Source organism: Ambystoma mexicanum, chromosome 3q (assembly GCF_040938575.1).
Source record: "Ambystoma mexicanum isolate Mex_15411 chromosome 3q, UKY_AmexF1_1, whole genome shotgun sequence".
Lineage (NCBI taxonomy): Eukaryota > Metazoa > Chordata > Amphibia > Caudata > Ambystomatidae > Ambystoma > Ambystoma mexicanum.
In genome coordinates, this window is record NC_090926.1 from 237,876,686 (window position 1) to 237,895,926 (window position 19,241).

The following is a 19,241-nucleotide window of genomic DNA, read 5'->3' on the forward strand; positions in this document are numbered from 1 at the left end:
CGCTATCACTCCCTCTTATGTTTAATTTCCCTACAAGTGCCTTCAGTCTGTACGTTTTTGCCTCCTAGACTTTCCCCACTCTTCTCCTTCTCCTTGGCCTCGTTTCCTTTTCATCCTACAGACCAATATGGCTGCAGCCCTAGGCGGGGTCCCAATGTGCCTCTACGCAGACAAGGCTCTGTTCTTTGAGACCACTACGGTGATGATGCGCGCAGTATAGAAGACAAATAACATAACATGCTATGCAGGGGTCAAAGGTGATCAAGTTTGGGTTGCATGGCACGTGACCCGGAGGTTGCCTTTCTGCATGATCGTATGACCTACTGCATAAAATATCTGAGGCCCACGTTTCGAGCCACTAAGTACCCCTGACGTATCGGGGACTTTGTTCTTCTGAAGCAGCTGCAATGCGCTTTATGGAGAAAATACACACACCAGGATGTGGGAGAATTTTTATGAATTCCTGCCAGGTCACGAGGAAGGACATTATTGACATATATTGCACCAATTTCCTTGCACATTCCGTGCCCTACTTATATGTCATATAGCGCGCAATGGCATATGCATGTCTATCCTATTACTGGTTGGCACCTACAGTTGCGTAACGAAGATCTCAGCACTCCCCTTGTAGTGATATTTGCAGGTAACTTGCCATCAGTGCATGTGGCATTGAAGGAGATGTGTACTTGTGCTTCCTCCCACCTTTAAATCAGACCATTACTTTATTGGTCACTACAATTGTAAGACTATCCCTCGGTCATCAGACCCTGAACTGAAAGTCTACTTGTGGACGCAAAGAACCCTGCCATCAATGCCAGTCAAGCATGAAGCGAGAGCCCTGGGGCTTGCCTTCATTTTAAGTATACACTTTTTTAATACATGTCAAGTAACACTTTGGAGGGAAAACATTTCGAGACATACACCTTTGCAATAACTACATTGTAAAAAAGTAACATTAACACAACTCAGTATTACTATGGAAGAACATGCCCGGCGGGAGACGAAGAAAGGGTGGCTGAAAGCAAGTGTGTGAAATAAAGGGGTGTGTGAGCGATGAGACACCATCGTACATACTTGGATAATTGCACCTCTTCTAAAAGTGTTTTATGTCTTTAGCAGGCTATAATAAATCTGAAAACATCAAAGGAGTATTTGAAATGTCTCACGTTTTTGAAAACATTCTTTCCATACCCATTACATTTAGTCACACGATGAGTCCAAGTGCCCGCCAGTGGTTGAGGATTCCCAGTGCTTACACACTGTATATTTATTTATTTGTTGAGTTATGAAATGCACCAAAGCAAAACAAGTCACTTCTTGTTGCAAGGAGACCAGAGGGTTACAAACAGGGCGCAAGCCCTAAACAAAATGGCGGGGGGGTTCATTAACATACCAGTTGAATGTGGCATCACCAGAAGTTAGCATATCAAGGTGCCCTCAGAAAAAAGTGGGGGACTTCTGAAAAAAGTGGGGGGACTCTGCCCACCCGCGCATACCCTCGACTTGAGCACTGGTTACAAAGACTTTGAAATGGTACAGCAGGATGGGTTTATAAGGTGCAAAAAGCAGGACTTCTTATCACATTTCAGGCACGTACAGTACATGGCGGGAAAAATATAAGTAGTTGCAGCAGGGAATAAGAGAAAGGGCCTCATTACGACCCAGGCGGTAAGTTACCGCCTGGGTCGTACCTTTACCACCATGGTGTAAACTACGTTTACGCCATGGTGGTTGGCGGACTTACCGCCCCATTCCGAGGTTGGCGGGGCGGTAAGTCCCCAATCCCCATTTACCCTTCCCCATTCCCATTTTTGCCCCATAGGGCATAATGGGAGTGGGGAAGGCGTTAATTACGCCACCGTAAATTACGGTGGCGTAATTAACATCAAGGTCCCTTAGCGCCATGGATTTTAACACCTGCTAAAAGCAGGTGTTAAAACCTCCATGGCGCTAAGGGACCTCGGAATCAGGCGGTAAGGGTCGGCGCTGTTTACGCCGCCGTAAACCCCTTACCGCCTGGGTCGTAATGAGGCCCAAAGTGTCTGTAATGCTATCCGAAGAAAGTGCCAATTAGGGTGCTCCAGTGATAGCCCTGTGGGTGTCAGAGGAGGTCCTGTGATTGGCTGTTCCTCCCGGGGAAGGCCTGTTAGTTAGAAGAGCTCAGTCTTTAAGCCTTTCCCAGACTGGCCATGTCTTCCTTCAGATCTCATGGACAGTGGACGCTTATTTGAGAGTCCCGTACAGACAGCATACCCCGCCTCCCCGTCCCCCCCCCATCCTTTTCCCCAGGTAGGACTGATTGGATAAGGACGGCCAGGCTTAGGAGGAAGTAATGACTGAGCCGGTTGACCAAGTACTTAGGCCTATTTTTACGTGTTTTGGGAGTGTTGTGATGCGCTCCTTCAGGTTGAGTGCCGGGAGCGTTTAGGACTGCTCTGCTTGGCAAGCAGGCCATTCTATGTTTGTTACGGCCTACAGACTTGCCATCGCGGTAGTGCAGACACAGAAGTCGGAGTTCTTCTTTTCTGGGGCAGAATCGTTGGTGCAGTGCAGCTGAAGGTGAGATAGATTTCCCACGCATTATGAATGTAAGTTTGGAGTAATAAGAACACGTTTTGGGCCTTGTCTACCAGAGCTGGTTGGCTGACCATTTCACACAGCCCATGTGAGTGGCACTGGCAAGGTGCTAGGACAGGCAGCTCTGAAGAGAAGGTTTTGGGATTCCTGCAAGTACAGACAGGGGCTTCGGTTGCTCATCCTGCAGGGGATGTTGGCTCGCGCGCCACGATCCAGGAGCGGATGTCTGCAGCACTTCTTCATCTGAAGGCCAGGTGTCTGTCTCTGGCACAGAGCTGGGAAGTTTGCGCGAAACTTTCTATGGCGGAAGCGAGAGGAATAATAGAGGCCTTCTGTGGTTTTGCCGGACACATTTGCCTCGTCTTCCTTTTAGTTCGACTCCTGTTGGTCGCACGACCAACATGCATATATATGTATGCATGTTTTTCGTGGGGTATCGGAGGGGGAGTAGGGGGAAATGGGGTACATATTAAAAAAAGTACTTCCAACGTGAGGTGAACTGATGGCAGGCGTGGTAGGTGATGGTAGGTGAGGTAGGTGAGGTAGGTGATGGTAGGTGATGGTAGGTGAGGTAGGTGAGGTAGGTAGTGGTAGGTGAGGTAGGTGATGGTAGGTGATGGTAGGCGAGGTAAGTGATTTAGGTGATGTAGGCGAGGTAGGTGATGGTAAGTGAGGTAGGTGATGGTAGGTGATGGTAGGCGAGGTAGGTGAGGTAGGTGATGGTAGGCAAGGTAGATGATGGTAAGTGAGGTAGGTGATGGTAGGCGAGGTAGGTGATGGCAGGTGATGATAGGTGAGGTAGGTGATGTAGGCGAGGTAGGTGATGGTAGGTGATGATAGGTGAGGTAGATGATGGTAGGTGATGGTAGGCGAGGTAAGTGAGGTAGGTGATGTAGGCGAGGTAGGTGATGATAAGTGAGGTAGGTGATGGTAGGTGATGGTAGGCGAGGTAGGCGAGGTAGGTGATGGTAGGCGAGGTAGATGATGGTAAGCGAGGTAGGTGATGGTAGGCGAGGTAGGTGATGGTGGGTGATGATAGGTGAGGTAGGTGATATAGGCGAGGTAGGTGATGGTAGGTGATGATAGGTGAGGTAGGTGATGGTTGGTGATGGTAGGCCAGGTAGGTGATGGTAGGCGAGGTAGGTGATGGTAGGAGAGGTAGGTTGGTGATGGTAGGTGAGTTAAATGATGATAGGTGATGGTAGGTGATGGTAGGTAAGGTAGGTGATGGTAGGCGAGGTAGATGATGGTAGGTGATGACAGGTGAGGTAGGTTATGGTAGGTGAGGTAGGTGATGGTAGGTGATGTTAGGCGAGGTAGGTGATGTTAGGTGGGTTTGATGAAGCCTCATAGAATCAGCTAATGAGAGAAGTAGAACCACAAAATGGTTCTCTGTAAGGGTAAGTGCTGGGGTCTGAGAGGAAGTCACATGACTTGACCTGATGTACCCTAACTTCAATTAAGGTGGTGCCATAGTTAAGGTGTGTGGCATTGTGGCATGAGGTGCTGAGTGGAATTGAATGCTGGCTGTATCAGGTATCACCGACTGGTCTGACAGTGTTTGCGGTGTAGCACGTTCAGCGTTCCTTTCCAGAGGTCCATCATGCGGTCTGATGCCCGACTGCTGCTCATGCACGGGTGTCTTGCCATTGCTTTACTCTTCTACTTGCATAATAGCAAATCTATCTCAGAATAGAGACAGAAATGTCAAGTTGGGGATGGTGTAGAAGTTATTTACGTTTGAAGTGTGGCTTTAGGTTTTTATTGGGGAGGGGGGATGATGGCTTTCTTAGCAATAGTTGAGGGATGAGGCCCTCTTGTAAGGATGCGTTGCATTATTTTGTCATGGGAGAGGCCAGGGGTGGCAATGTATTGCTTAAATGAAATATAGCGCTTTGGATTAAGGCGCTATATAAATAACACATTATTATCCTTAAAAGAAAGTGCTTGCCTGGCAGAAGTGGCTATGACCCGAGGAAGCACACGGCCACAAGTAGTAGTGGTTTCCTTAACTAACCCGGGGCTGAGCGATGTGAATTTGTAGAGTATTGCTCGGGACAGCGGGCGAGTGCGTAGAGCGGGCGAGTGCATAGAGCGGGCGATTGTTGAGAACAGGCGAGTGCAGAGAACGAATGAATGCGTGGAGCGGAGGAATGCGTGGACCGGATGAGTGCATGGAGCGGATGAGTGCGTGGAGCGGATGAGTGCGTAGAGCAGATCAGTGTGTAGAGCGGGCGAGTGCATAGAGTGGGCGAGTGCGTGGAGCGGATGAGTGCGTGGAGCAGATGAGAGCGCAAAATGAACGAGGGCATAGAGCGGATGAGAGCATGGTCTCAATCACCAAAGGTAAACCACCATATCACATCTCCACGCTTACTCTCTTCTTAAACCACCACTCATCTAGAACACAGCGATACTAAGAGACCATTCGGTATAGCTGTTCTCATACCATCATCTGCCTCATACTCCCCATCACTCTAACGAAACACTGCTGGTTACGCACCCTCCAGCGTAGGCGTCCTCCTCAGGCCAAATGCAGCCAGAATCGGTCTGGATAAAACCTGCCAGAACAAACACATACTCTTGATCTCTCAGCCACCACACCTACCGCTAAGAAGCAGCTATCACGCGAATGCCACACCAGCTGCACACATATCCGGTGCTCACACGGACCTTTGACTCTCTCTATTCTCTCTACTTACTTGAACTTCGGTTCCTGAGGGCGTTCGACCTACCAGAGCCTTGAGACCATACCAATGGTACCTAAGGCGCTATATAAATGGAAATTAACATAGCATAACATAACATTCCTGTGCCCGTAGGAGAGGCAGCTGGTGATCTACTCTGAGCCTTGAGTTCTGTTGATGGGTGTTAGTTAAAGACGTCTGCTTTGGCTGTCTATTGGATCTAGCAGTGTTCCCAGATTTTATTTGCAAATGGCCGATTTTGTTTTCACCAATTTATGCATCTTTTTAAAAACAAAATGGGGAGCTCATATCCCCGCCCCTTGCAATGCCAACCCCTGTCCACCTGTACATGCCATTCACCAACATAATACATATATGTTTGTGGTAAAAAGGGCAGTAAATATAATGGCAGAAGAAATTGGCGAATTGCCATTCAGCAAGATGACCTGTCTGTCAACCAGTATTGCCAGGAAGGCGAATCAAGGCTACTAAGCCATTTGCTTGGAGTGGGTCAGCTTGGTGGACATTTTAAACAGATCTGCCGTTTCATTTTTGGTACCATGATGCAGTGGGGGTATGATTCTTGTTTCTGGTGCCAAATGGCCGTTTGATAGACTCGGCCAGGTACTCTGCCAGCTAGTGCATCTTGCGCTTAGCTAGATATGCAGCATTTGCATTCCAGCCTTTGCCCCTTTCCTTTAGTTGATGGCCCCTCCCCCACTGAACCATCTGTTGGAGGGTTAATGGTTTGATCTGAGCACATATGATTACTATTGGGGCTCTACCAGAAAGTGTTTTTGCTGGTTTCTTCTCCATTGCATTAGGGTTGCGGGTCAGGTGAGTTTATTTTATTTATTTATTTTTACGTGCTAAACCCTGAGGCATCAAGGCGCTGTAACTTGACCAGTTACTTACATAACAGTACAGGCATTATATAACAAGCTGTGTAAGACAAGTATCAGGTTTGGACAGTTTCACAATTTCCCCAAGACAGAGGGAGCGCCTAGCAGCTCAACCTAGACAAAAAACAAGGTTTTAGCGCTCTCCGACATGCTGTAAATTGTATTGCTCTGAATAGTTTAGGTTCTACAAAGGTGCGCAGGAAGTTCTCTTTCAAGAATAGATAGTTCTGTGGGTGCGCCAGTAGGGAGAGAGGCAGAGTGCATTCTGGGACACATGCTGCTGTCAGGACAGCTGTCTTGAGTGTGACAGATTTTATTCTTGAAAAAGCCTTTCTGTTGAGTAAAGTGAAGTAGCATGCTTGAGTTCTGTCATGTGGTGTAAGCACCTGGGCATACAAGGCTCTATCTGGCACACCCGCTGCACTATTAACTGGTTTCCAGTCACTTCTAAGAGCTCAAATAATCTTTGCTGTTATTACCCACTTAAAATGTATTCTATCTATCAACCGTGGAAGGATGAAGTCATTGCTACCGGGATTCAAACCTGTGACTCCAGGTTATGCACAGATCTCTCCGAAACAAGCACATAACTTGCTGAGCTATCTCACTGACCTATAACATATCCAGGCACATGAAGCTGGACCTGGGCATGGAGAGCCTTAGATAAGTGGATATATGACTGAACCCGGCATATGCAACCAGTCCCTCAACATTTAAATAGGAATTTCCCATATGAGGGCAATTGCCGGCTGTTTGAATAGGAAGCTTTTGAATATGTACTAGTTCTGCTTTGAAGTTGTATATAGGCTTTTTTTTTCTTCTCTTTTTCCTTTCGGGTTATACTATGCTGATGTGTGTGTTATCGCCTGTTCATGTACTGGTTATTAAAATGTAAATAAAGAATACAAAAATAAAAATAATAGGAAGCTTTTGTGCAAATGCAATACCTGCACATAATTTGATTTTATTTGTGGCTTTGTACGTGCATATCCATAAGGGATTAGGAAAAGACTACATCTAGATGCAGAGGTTGCAGGATGCGCAGTCTGACATCGGGTTTAAGAACATTCTTCAGAGGAAGAAGTTATTGAGAAAGGTGAGTTTTCAACTATTTCCTGAGCGTGAATCAAAGGGTAGTGAGTTCGAAGCCTGGGAGCCACCGATAGAAAAGCATGTATCTCAATGGTGTACGAAATGAGAGAAAGGACCTTTCAGAAGCATTGATCTGCAGGCCGAGATGGACAAGATGGGCGATGGAGAGAGATTTTTGAGGCAAGAGCCGTGGATACACTTAAAAATCAAACAGAGGTTCGTAAAAAAATTCCTTTGTTGAACTGGTAGCCAGTGAAGATTCCTACGAAATGATGATGTAGAGGAGGAGTCAAGTAACCCCACCAAAAGCTCTGCCCCCGTTTTGCCTATATGTTGGGAACCTGAAATTGAGACACGTGCAGTACCAGTGTGAATGCCTGTACCCCTTAGAATCCTGGAAACATGGTATCCATTGAGAAAACCCTATATGCACTGGACAAAGTTCCAGAGCAAGAGTGAAAATTAGTGAAAAAGAAGACTGGTGACGTCATGCGACGTCAGTGGTTGAAGTGTAGAAAAAGAAGTAGTGGAACCATGTTCCCTACTGGCCTGCTCTTGCTCCCTACAAATCCCATCACTATGCCCACCACCACACACATACAAACCCCAAAACACATGCACCTGCTGTTTAATTAAACATTCAGTGTGTTGCAGTGAAAGTGCAAGTTTCAACTTCTTCCAACACTTTCCTTTTAAAACAAAACCATTCTGGAATGGTTTCTTTTTAAAATAAAAGTATAGGAACAGTAAAACTTCATTTAAAAAAATTGAGGAGCACCTCTCCCAACCTCTCCCGCTCACTTCGACCACTGTGCGGAGCAGAACTGACGCACCCAGAAAAGATACACGAGGTGAAAGAACATAGACATTCTATATAAGATCTTAAGATGTGAAGAGGAGGTGGTAAAGATGAGCAACATTTCTGGCTCGAGATGAAGATGCTCATACTATAAAAACAATGAATAACGTTCTAAATCAGTTCACACTTGTACAGACACAGTAACCCAAGTAGACAAAGTGATGTTAAGGCTGGCTACGTAGTGAATAGTTGCTGAGATGTGCCAATGTATAATACATATGAATGTATAGAACCTGGATATTTCACAATGCATTTTAAGCAAGGCTTGAAACTCTGTGATTGGAAAGGGTTTTTCAGTTTGGCTCAGTTGGAAAATAACTAAAGACGACAGAGAATTACAAGAAAGACTTGGCTAGCAGAGCACCAGGAAGTCGAGGCCACTGTGAGCTTTGTTGCTAATCCAGTAGTTACATGAAACAAACTTCTGTTTGAGGTGAAATGGAAAAACACTGGAGGCGCCAAGAGTTCATCATTTAATAATATTAAATGCTGCAAAGAGCTTGAAAATGCAGTCTGCAGTTACATGGTCAGATCAAAATAGACATTGGGTCGAGCTTCACTGAACCCAAGAAAATACTCCCTTTTTATTCTCAGGCTCAGAGAGCTTCTGCAAGACCAAGTTCAAAGACTTAATTGACTGGCAAACTGCAAGAGTGATGATAGATGTTGGGCTAATTGGGTGGGGAGGCATGATCACGCAGACCCTCCCTGCACCTGGATTGGTAGCCTGCATGCTGCTAGAATGTGGAATATTCCAGAAGGGTACAAGTGTGCCAAACCAATTGTAGAGGGCCACGTATCAAAGAGCCCTATAGGATGTGTCACCAATGAAGTGTCGAGAATTAGTGTGACATGGAAGATGACTTGCACTTGGGATGGGCTTCATTGCCCAGCTGACAGTAGGAACTCAATCACAACCCCTGTCAGTATGGAATGTATACTTAGATGTTCCCTGTAAGCCTATCACATTCCGAAGTAGGTTTTTGTAGTTTACCACATTGTGTGATGCCATTGATGATGAGATTTGACTATAAGAGTTGTGTTTTTTATAATATGTGCTCAGAGAAATCGAGCAAACTTCTGTTGATGTCTGTTGTACCTCTCTGTTTTAGATAATTGCAAATAAAACAGACCAAGTTTTGCCAACTTCCTGAGTAGGTTTGATTATTGATTATTGATGATCCCCATCTATCTATAAGTATTGCTACCTCGTCTTAAAGGTCCATAGGCCTATGGGTTCACGTGGTAGCAGAGGTAGGACAGAACCTGTCGACCCAGTAGGCTTTTAAGGGTCTCAGAAATATCGGATGTCCTCCGCAAGTTAGCTAGAGGACCGCAAGTCTTCCTGTGGATAGCGGCTGAGAACCAAGATCTTGCAAGACAAACAAAGCAGGTGGGACGGGTTCCTCTTTCATGGAAATCCCCTCCCAGTTTCTACAGGCAGCTGAGCGGACGGAAGGCTAAGGTGGCCAGTTGAGCAGGAGATGATCCCGAGGGTAAGGAGCTGAAAAGCGAATGATGAGTAGATTGAGAGAAGTGGCAAAAATAATTGTGCATTAAATGGGGAAATTGATAATGGGGAGAAAGTAACAGAGGGTTAGTGGGATATTTGAGGTAATGACGAAGAGCATCAAGTAAACATATATGGACAAGGAGTGATCCATAAGATAAGCCCAGAATCGTACATCCAGGGACATCTAGAAGGAATTGCTTTAGAATCCAAATGGTTTCCTAGGCTACAAACAGATAGATCTGTTAAAGAAAACAATTCACACACCAATCTGAGTCATTTTAGGGGCAAGAGTAGCCACGGGGAGTGTTGGCAGAAGTATATGTGGGCCAGCCAGTTTGTCTGTCTGTATATTGTATGTATTATATGTTTTAAGGAAAATGATGAAATGCTGAAGAGCGACAACCAATAGATTGTGGTAAGACTTAGAATATTATTTATTATTTAGTTGTCAAAAGCATTGACTGAACAGGTAGACTGAAGTAAAGTGAGACACAAAGGAGTGGGGCTGTGACGATTGGTGCACGCTCAAATTGTGTTATTTTTCTGAAAAGTATTTTCTGTGTAAAACAACGAGAAGTATTGACAGTCAAGTGTGTCTAGTCATGATGGAGGATGTTACTCCACTCATGCACCTGTGCAAACAGCTTCCAAAACATGCATCCAAGCTTAAGCAATATAGTGCAGAATGGGTTAAAGGCACGGCAGATAAAATGTTCATGCCATGGCCACAAGGGGGATCACTGTCCAATGCAGTTTTGCAACACATGACCACATACTAGCACACAGTGTACACGGGAAAGAAGTGAGAAAAAAAGGTTAGCTAGCTTAGAGATTTGGAAAATGTACCAGGAGGAACGGAAAGACCCACCTCCTGAAGACTGGATGCTTAACCTGTGTACAGAGGGGGGTGCCGAGCCTTCTGCTCCCTCTACCACTCTTGAAGTAAATGGTGGTAGCACAAAAGATGAGAGAGTGTATCCATTAAGGAAGCTTAAAGCAGTGGCAAGACACAGTAATCCAATGCATGAGCTGCCTGCGTATAGTAGTGACCACGGTCCAAAAAAAAATCCAAAAAGTGATGTGGTCTCTAAAGTCTCGAGGGACAAAGAGAGAAGTGAACGACTGAGTATGACTCTAGAAATAGAATGAGAAATTAAGAGATGGAATGGAGAAAAGGATAAAGCTGACGAGATAGCGCTCATACAGAACGAATGGATGGCCGGTCAGATATTGCTCAAACTTGATGGGAAGAGCATCGAGGAAGTATGGCAAATGGAAGATCAATACGAGCAAGATAAAAAGGACAGGGAAAGAGCAAAACAATTGAAAGAAGACAAGGCTAAAGGAAATAGCAGACAAAGATGTGAGCAAATGTATCAGGAAGAGGAGTTAAGAAAGGAGGAAAGGGTGGAAAAGAAAAGAAAATATGACAACAGGCAGAGAGCAATGAAAGAATGAGACAGGCTAGAAAAGAGGAAACAAGAAGAGGAAGAACAGAAATCAAGAGACAAAAGAAAGCAAAGATGCTGAGATGACGAGGTGCATAGGGCAAATGAAAGAAGGTAAGCACAAAGGCAGGAAGAGGAAAGGATTAGGGAGGAATCAAAGAAACAGAGGGAATTTGATGAGGAAATGGAACAAAAGAGAAACCAGAGGACACGCAACATTGATCGCATTGAACGAGAGCTAATGGAACCAAATCCAGTAGTGGCATGGGAGGACATTGAATAGTTCCTCCCATCGCAAGAACCTATGCCAGGACCCTCTACAGTAAACCTAGAGGAGCATTTTGAGATAGTAGATATTGGTGACAGGATCAAAAAAGCCTATCAAGAGATGAAGGCAAAAGGTGAATCGAGAAATAAAGGAAAACACAATCGATCTGAAATTGCCCAATCATGAGGAAAGGAGGGAGGCTGTTCAGCCTCGAGCACAGAGCCCTGTCTTTGGACATGCTAACACTAAATAGAGACGAGAAGGTGGATAGTCATACAAGTTGGGGACAAAATATGTCCGACTAAGAAAGAGAAACCTTCCGAGGGTAGGAGGGTGGTGTGTGTGGTTCCGAGAGGTGTTTTCAGACAGACAAGGAAGTGAGGTGGTCGGATTTGAACCTGCCTAAAGAAAGGATGCCAGAGCGACGTAAAAGGTGACCTCTTAGTGAGAGTGGGAACTCACCACCTTATGCAAGCAGGCTGAGGTCATTACCTGGAAGAAGGTGATCGGGAACCACTGTCCCTGCTATGAACAGGCAGACGACGGCGGATGATTGAGATTTTGGGATTTCACAGTTTCACTTGTTAGGAAACGGAGGGGCCAGACCGCAGAATATTCCGTGGACCCAAATGGATAAGGATAATCTAAGGTGTAAGCTCCCGAGTTTGACTTCGGGTGCCAGGAAATGGATCTATGAATTTGAATAAATGACAGGAGGAAACACGTTATCTTTAGGGGAGGTTAAGGGTCTTCTAGCAGCTATCTTTGGGGGATGGGCTAATGACATTTGGACGAGAGCAGGATTTGCAAGTATCACAGCACAGAACACAGTGCACAATGGAGTGCCATTTACAAACTGTAGAGCGGCAGTCAGGAAAGCGCTTAGAGTACAATATCCTGATACGCCAGATATGGACGCTGTAATGGCACGGAAGATGCAAGAATGCGAAGATCCACTTGCTTACATTCAGAATTTACAAGAGCAGTGGTCTTTGGAGATGCGAGAGCCATGGGGGAAATATATACCTGTATTCTATCATATACTATGTCAGGGGTTGCCAGATTAGGTACAGAGACAGCTCAAAAAGCTGGTGGGTATGGAGGAAAAGCTGTGGCCAGAAATACAGCTGACCATCATGCACCATTGCCGATTGTTGCAAGAGAAAAATCAAAGGAGAGAGGATGCTCGGAAGATTGAGGAAGCTAAGGAGTGATGCTGACTAGTGGAGCAGGGCCAGGATCACAGCAAGTAACAGGTATGCCGCAGGTGAATTACTAGCAGCAGTCAGATCAAGGAGGAAATGGATTTATGTCAAGAGGCTTCAGTGTAAGAGGAGGCTTTCAGAATAATCAGGGAAACTTTCAGAATAACCAAGGCGGGTTTCAGAATATGCAAAATGATAGTCAAGGCATGCAGGGAGGGCAAGTTAGGAGATTTCCTCCTGTATGTTGGACATGTGGAATGACAGGGCACATCACACAAACATGTAGGAGCCAAGCATATGTGCATAATGGGCAATTCTCAAGAGGGGGGAACAATTTATCGTCCAGCATATAGCCCATGAAACAGAGACGGGTTTGCCCAGGATCAGACAGTGTATGAAGCTCGGGTACTGCAAACACAACAGGCTTTGCAACCACAGCAAGCACCATTGAACCCGCTGCAAGGGCAGTCACAGCACACACCCATGCAGATACAGCAGAGCGCAAACACAGGACAATTATTGACTCCTAGAGTAGGGGGTGTCATTGTCACAGCAGGGAATCCTTTTACAGGCACAGGAATAAGAATGTACCCACAATAGGACAGCTCATAGGGTGACTTGATGTGTTCAGTACTATCGGTGATGCCCAGTCCTCAAGAGGAACCGAGGGTTGACATTACCATAGGAGGCAAATCCTTTTCTTTTCTAGTAGACACAGGGGCAACTTGCTCATGTATACAAGAGGGTACACTTTCGTTAGCGGGTAATGCCGTGAATGCTCAAGCAATCTCTGGAGCTACAAGTAGAGTTCCTTTTACTGAGAAATTGCCAGTCTCCATAGGAGAATGTGACATGTCTGTTCCATTGTTGTATTCAAGACAGACACCAGTTAATATACTGGGTAGAGAGTTAATGAGAAAGCTAAATATGACGATTTCTTTCACTGATGAAGGCATAGTGTGTTTGATGCCAGGAATACATTATTTAAACGTGAGCAGATTTACCAGGGCATTTACAGGGCAAATAGCTCTACGAGGAATGGTGTTAGAGTCAGATGTTTTTCACTAGGGGTTATGCATTTTGTTAACATGGCTACCTGGTATAGTGGGCAAGATTTTGAGAATACCTGATGAATTTGTGTTCAGACCACCGATACCTATGGATGAAGAGGGGGGACAGGTTTTTCCCTTGGAATTGCAGGCAGCCAGAGTGCGAGCAGAATTGGCCATGCTCGAAGGTTGGGATCGAGGCAGGCCATGGAGAATAGTGATTGCTATTGAGGAAGGATATAGATTAACTGATGTCACTGACAAGGATATGCTAAGAGACGACCGGTCAGATGATGAAGTAATGTTCCAGATGAGCATTACTTATTGGATCAGGACAGAAAGGTGAGAGATCCCACAGAAAATGATGCTAGTGCGCCAGCGCCCCTCCTTTTTTGATGAAGATATTGAGAAAGTGCCAGTTTCTTTATGGAATATGGGCACCTATGACGTAGGCCTGTTAAAGGGAGTGTGAGAAGTTAAGATTAAATTGCAACCAGGAGTTATATTACCATGAGCAAGGCAGTATCCTATGCCTTGAGAGGCAGATGAAGGTATCTTTAAGACTATATCAGCTATGATGGATCAAGGGATCTTAGTGACGTCAGAGTCACCATGCAATACTGCACTGTATCCTATCAAAAAATCAAAAGGGGGGTTGTGGCATTTCATTCAAGACATGAGGCTGATTAACCAGATTGTAGAGGCAGAATTTCCTCGAGTTCCTAATCCGGCGACAATATTATGTAGCATTCCTGTTGAGGCGCGATATTTCACGGTGATTGACTTGAAAATGCCCTTTTCTCAATCGCGTTGCATAAAAAAAAACAAGATCTTACGTCATTTACATTCCATCATACTAAGCTGAAAAGTACACATTTGCCCCAAAGGTAGTGTGAGTCTCCATCGATTTTCAACAGGGTCCTTCAGATGAACCTAAGCAATATTGATTTGCCAAGTGTCATGCTGCAATGCATAGATGATATGTTTTGGTCTGTAGCACATCAGAAGATAAGTGTAGACGAGATTCGATTCAGCTCATGATTATACTAGCAGAAAAAAGGATATAAGGTGGACAAAGAGAAATTGCAGTACTACCAAGAAGAGGTGTTGTATATAGGTCAGTTAATCTCGCATGAGGGAAAGAAGGTTACGTCTGAAAGAGCTGAGGTGATTTTGAAAACATCAAAACCGCACACGATAAAGCACATGCAACAGTTTTTAGGACTATGCAATTATGTTAGAGCATGGGTATTTGATTATAGTGTAAACACAAGGCACTTGTTGCACGCCCTGAAAAAGGCACAGGTAAATCAGGAAAAAATTGAATAGACTGAGGAAATGGAGGAGGGGTTTGATGAATTAAAAAAGGTGATATGCACATCTCCAGTTTTAGGAATTCCCAATTATTCTGAGGAGTTCTTTTTCTTCTCGCACACGAATGGGACAGCAATTTTATTTATTTATTTATTTTATTTATTTTAATTCTTGTAATGCGCCAACATGCCCGTAGGCCTCAGGGCACACATAAAACTGGACGAACAAACAGACACACATGGCAAAGAAAGAAGAAGGGTCAAATAGTTATTCCAGATTGAAGAAGTGGGTTTTTATGGCAAGTTTGAATACAGTGTAGTCCTGAATCTGCTGCATCTGGGCTGGAAGTTTGTTCCATAGAAGGGGACCTTGAGCATCACGAGTGGTACCTCCAAATTTGGCTGTCCTGTATTTTGGGTGCTTGAGAATAGTGGCAGAGGATGAACGAAGGTTCCTCGTGTTGGGTTTAATGCTAACACGGGCTGACAAGTAAGTAGGGCTACAGAGGCTGAGGCAATTGTGGGTCGTGGTCAGTATCTTCTGCGTTATCCGATGTTTAACGGGAAGCCAGTGAAGTTTTTTCCTGAAAGTGGAGATGTGTGTACGACGAGACTGATTGAAAATATTACGCACAGCATTATTCTGAGCCACTTGTAATGATTGGATGTTGGAGGCTGTGGTGCCCGCTAGAAGGCTGTTACAATAATCCAATCTTGAATTTATCAATTCAGTGGACAGAAGGACACAGTTTTCTTCCAAAATGAATGGTCAAATATAGCCTATTCTTTTATTTATGAGACCGCAGCTAGATTTAATGCTGGAGACATGGGACTTCATAGAGAGTTCTTCGTCAAGAACGACGCCCAGGGTCTTGACTTTCTTCTGGACAAGAATGGTATTGTTGGCAATATGGAAACTAGCATATTTGGAGTCGAGTTTCGCCCGAGTGTTTTTGGATGCCACAATGAGGAGTTCAGTTTTTTTGTCGTTCAGGGCAAGAGAATTGCAGGCCATCCAGTCTTGTATGTCTTTGTATATTTTATTGATGGTTACTGTATCGCTGCTATAGGAGCCACTCAGCTGTATGACCACCTGAGTATCATCAGCGTAGTTCGTGTATTGCACTCCTAATTTGTTTAAGAGCTCAAGAAGGGGGCGGATATAGAGATTGAAAAACAGAGGCGATAGACAGGAGCCCTGAGGAACTCCGCATGTCTGAGATATTGGAGAAGATTGATTATCGCCAACACAGACGCTCACCATTCTGGGACCCAGAAAGGAAGCAATCCATCTGGATGCAATTACGGAGCAGTTGGCGACCTCTCTGAGCCTTGACACCAACCAGTAAGCTGTGATCAACTAGGTCAAAGGCTGCGGAGAGGTCTAATAACATGAGCAGAGCAGCTTGATTATTATCAGCTATGCTAGCTAAGGTGGATTTAAGATCTAGCATTGCTGTCTCGGTCCCGTGACGAGCCCTGTAGCCCGATTGACGGGTACCCAAGATGTTATATTTTTCAACATGGGCTTGTAACTGTAGGTAGGCAAGTTTGTCAATTATCTTGAGAACATATGGTACGTTGGTGATGGGCCTGTAATTGTCGTTGTTCGCTGAGTCAAGATTTTCCTTTTTCAATAAGGGAGTAATCCACGCTGCTTTTAACAGTTCCGGTGCCAGGCCCTCATCAAAAGAGAGATTGACCAGTTTGGTAATCCATGGGACCAGAGTTTCTAAGGACTCCTTAAGAGTACTTGTGGGGTGGTCGTCAGCAGGACAAGACGTGTCTTTAAGGTCCTTTATGATTTTGAGAACTTCATCTTCGGTGTAATGTGTGAAAAAGAATTGAGGGATATTGTTTTCACAAATATTGGGTAGAACTGTATCTGTGGGGGTTTGCGGGGATGTTACATTGCCTAGGGCTTTATTTATTTTTTCTTTGTGAGAGTCAATCTTTTTTTTTTTTTTAAACTTTTATTTTTGGCGGCAGAGGTAGCATGGTACACACATCCAGGCAACAAGCATAACTTAGACAGTATAAAATGAAGCAATACATGAAGCATAATACATTGGTGGTAATAGTGTCAGACAATGGACACAAGGGAATCATGCAGGTATGGGTTCATGTAGTAGGAATGGTCACTGAAGGGGTGGGGGACGAGACAGAGCTGGAGGTGCCCTCCCCTCGACAGTTCAGGTATGAGTTGAATTCCGTCCAGATGTTTCTGGGACGAGAGGTGGCGGGGAGCATAGATATAAATTCCTCCTCACAGTTGCGCGACCAAGTAAGCATGTGAAGCCATTTCTGGTGGGTCGGGGGGAAGGGACTTTTCCAGCTCTGAAGAATGCATTTCTTGGCTATCATACAACCAATATTAAGGAATCTAGCCGAGCCTCTGGTGTCCTCAGTTTTCCAGGCACCAAATAGGACAGCCAGCGGGTCGGGGTCAATTACAGTGTCAGTGATGGCCGTGAGTGTTTCTAGGATACTTTCCCAAAATCTAAGCAATTCGTCACAGGACCAGAACATGTGTAAGTGATCAGCCTCTATAGCCCCGCAGCGGGGGCAGGGGTGCACCGCAGCTCGGGCGAATCTCGAGGTCCTGTGCGGAGTATAGTAAAGTCTACTTAAGAGTTTGTACTGCATGGCGCGAAAACGGAAATTGAGGGAGACTTTTTGGGTGTGTAGGCACATAGTCCACCAGGTCCCGTCTGATATCTCCAGGCCTAGTTCGCCAGCCCATTCGTCTCGTGCCTTGAGGGTGGGTGTAGGGGTAGTGGCCTGAAGGATCTTGTAAAGTGCTGAAACTATTCCACGGGCACCACCAGAGTTGGCGATAAATGCAATGGCCGAGTTGTCAGGGGGCTCTTCAGGAAATGAGGGCCATTTGGTGCGAAACGCAGCCCTTAATCTAAAGTATTGAAGGGTCTCCAAGGCGGTCCCAGTGTGGCCCGATTTCCAAGTTTGGGGGGTCAATAAACCTGCCATTGGGGTAGAAGTCCGTCAGTGCTTGGTATCCCAGCTCCCCCCAGTGTCGAGCCAACGACGCATCACGAGTGGGTTCTAGGCCGGGAAAGGCCCACACAGGAAGCCATTTGTAATACGGGGAGGCCTCCGGTGTCTGAAACAGAAGGCGAGCCCAGGCTAGTAGGGTCGTGTTGAGTGGGTCAATGGGAGAGTCGGGTGTGTATTGCCGATTTAGTATGATGGACATTAGGTCAGTGCCAGTCGCCGCCAGCCGTTCCAGTTTGACATGGGGACGCACTGGAGTACCAGGGTACCAGTGAGTGGCGAACTGTGCCCGGGCCGCGTACCAGTAGAGTGACAGCTCCGGAGCCGTGAGTCCCCCTAGTCTATATGGGAGTGTCATGTCCGTCCACTTTTTGCGCACTGCACCAGAGTGCCAGAGGAACTGTGCACAAATTGTGTGTAGTCTAGCAAAGTAGTCCCTCCCGGGCCACACAGGTATATTGCCAAAAGTGTAAAGAAGTTTGGGAAGAAGGATCATTTTAATGAGGGAGAGCCGACCCGCAATGGATAACGGAAGGGCGCGCCACCGTTGGACTTTAGTCTCGACTATCTGTGCTACCGCAGAGTAATTATCAGCAAGGAGGGTGGATTTAGTTAAGGATATTTGCACACCCAGATATCTAACACCCTTCGGTGACCAACGAAGGGGGTATTCAGTGGTGGGTTGTTGGGTGGATTGAGTGAGCGGAAAGATCTCAGATTTTGAATAGTTAATAGTGAATCCGGAGTGGGTGCCAATACGGGTGATATCTCTCAATATTGGGTCAAGATGTACCGTGGGGTCTCTGATGTATAGCAAAACATCATCCGCATATAGGGATATAATCTCAGGGCTGTCTTTCAATCTTATCCCCCTGCGGGCATGGTGAGCACGGACATAGTCCGCCATCGGTTCGATTGCTAGAGCGAACAGTATTGGAGAAAAGGGGCAACCCTGTCGGGTACCCCTAAAGAGTGTGAAAAGGTCGGACGTCAACGCATTGGTCCTCACCCTCGCCACATGAGAAGTGTATAGCAATTTAATGAACCTGATCATGTTCGGGCCGATGCCCATAGTCTCCAGAACAAGCCATGTGTATTTCCAGGAGACCATGTCGAAGGCCTTCTGGGCGTCTAGTGTGACCGCCACCGCTTGCACATTCTGATCGATGCGGGACATTACATTAAACAGTCTCCTAATATTATGGGAGGTTGACCTACCAGGTACAAATCCGGCCTGATCCTCATGAACCAAATACGTCATAATGGGCAAAAAACGATTCGCAATGATTTTCACAAAGATCTTCGTGTCTATATTC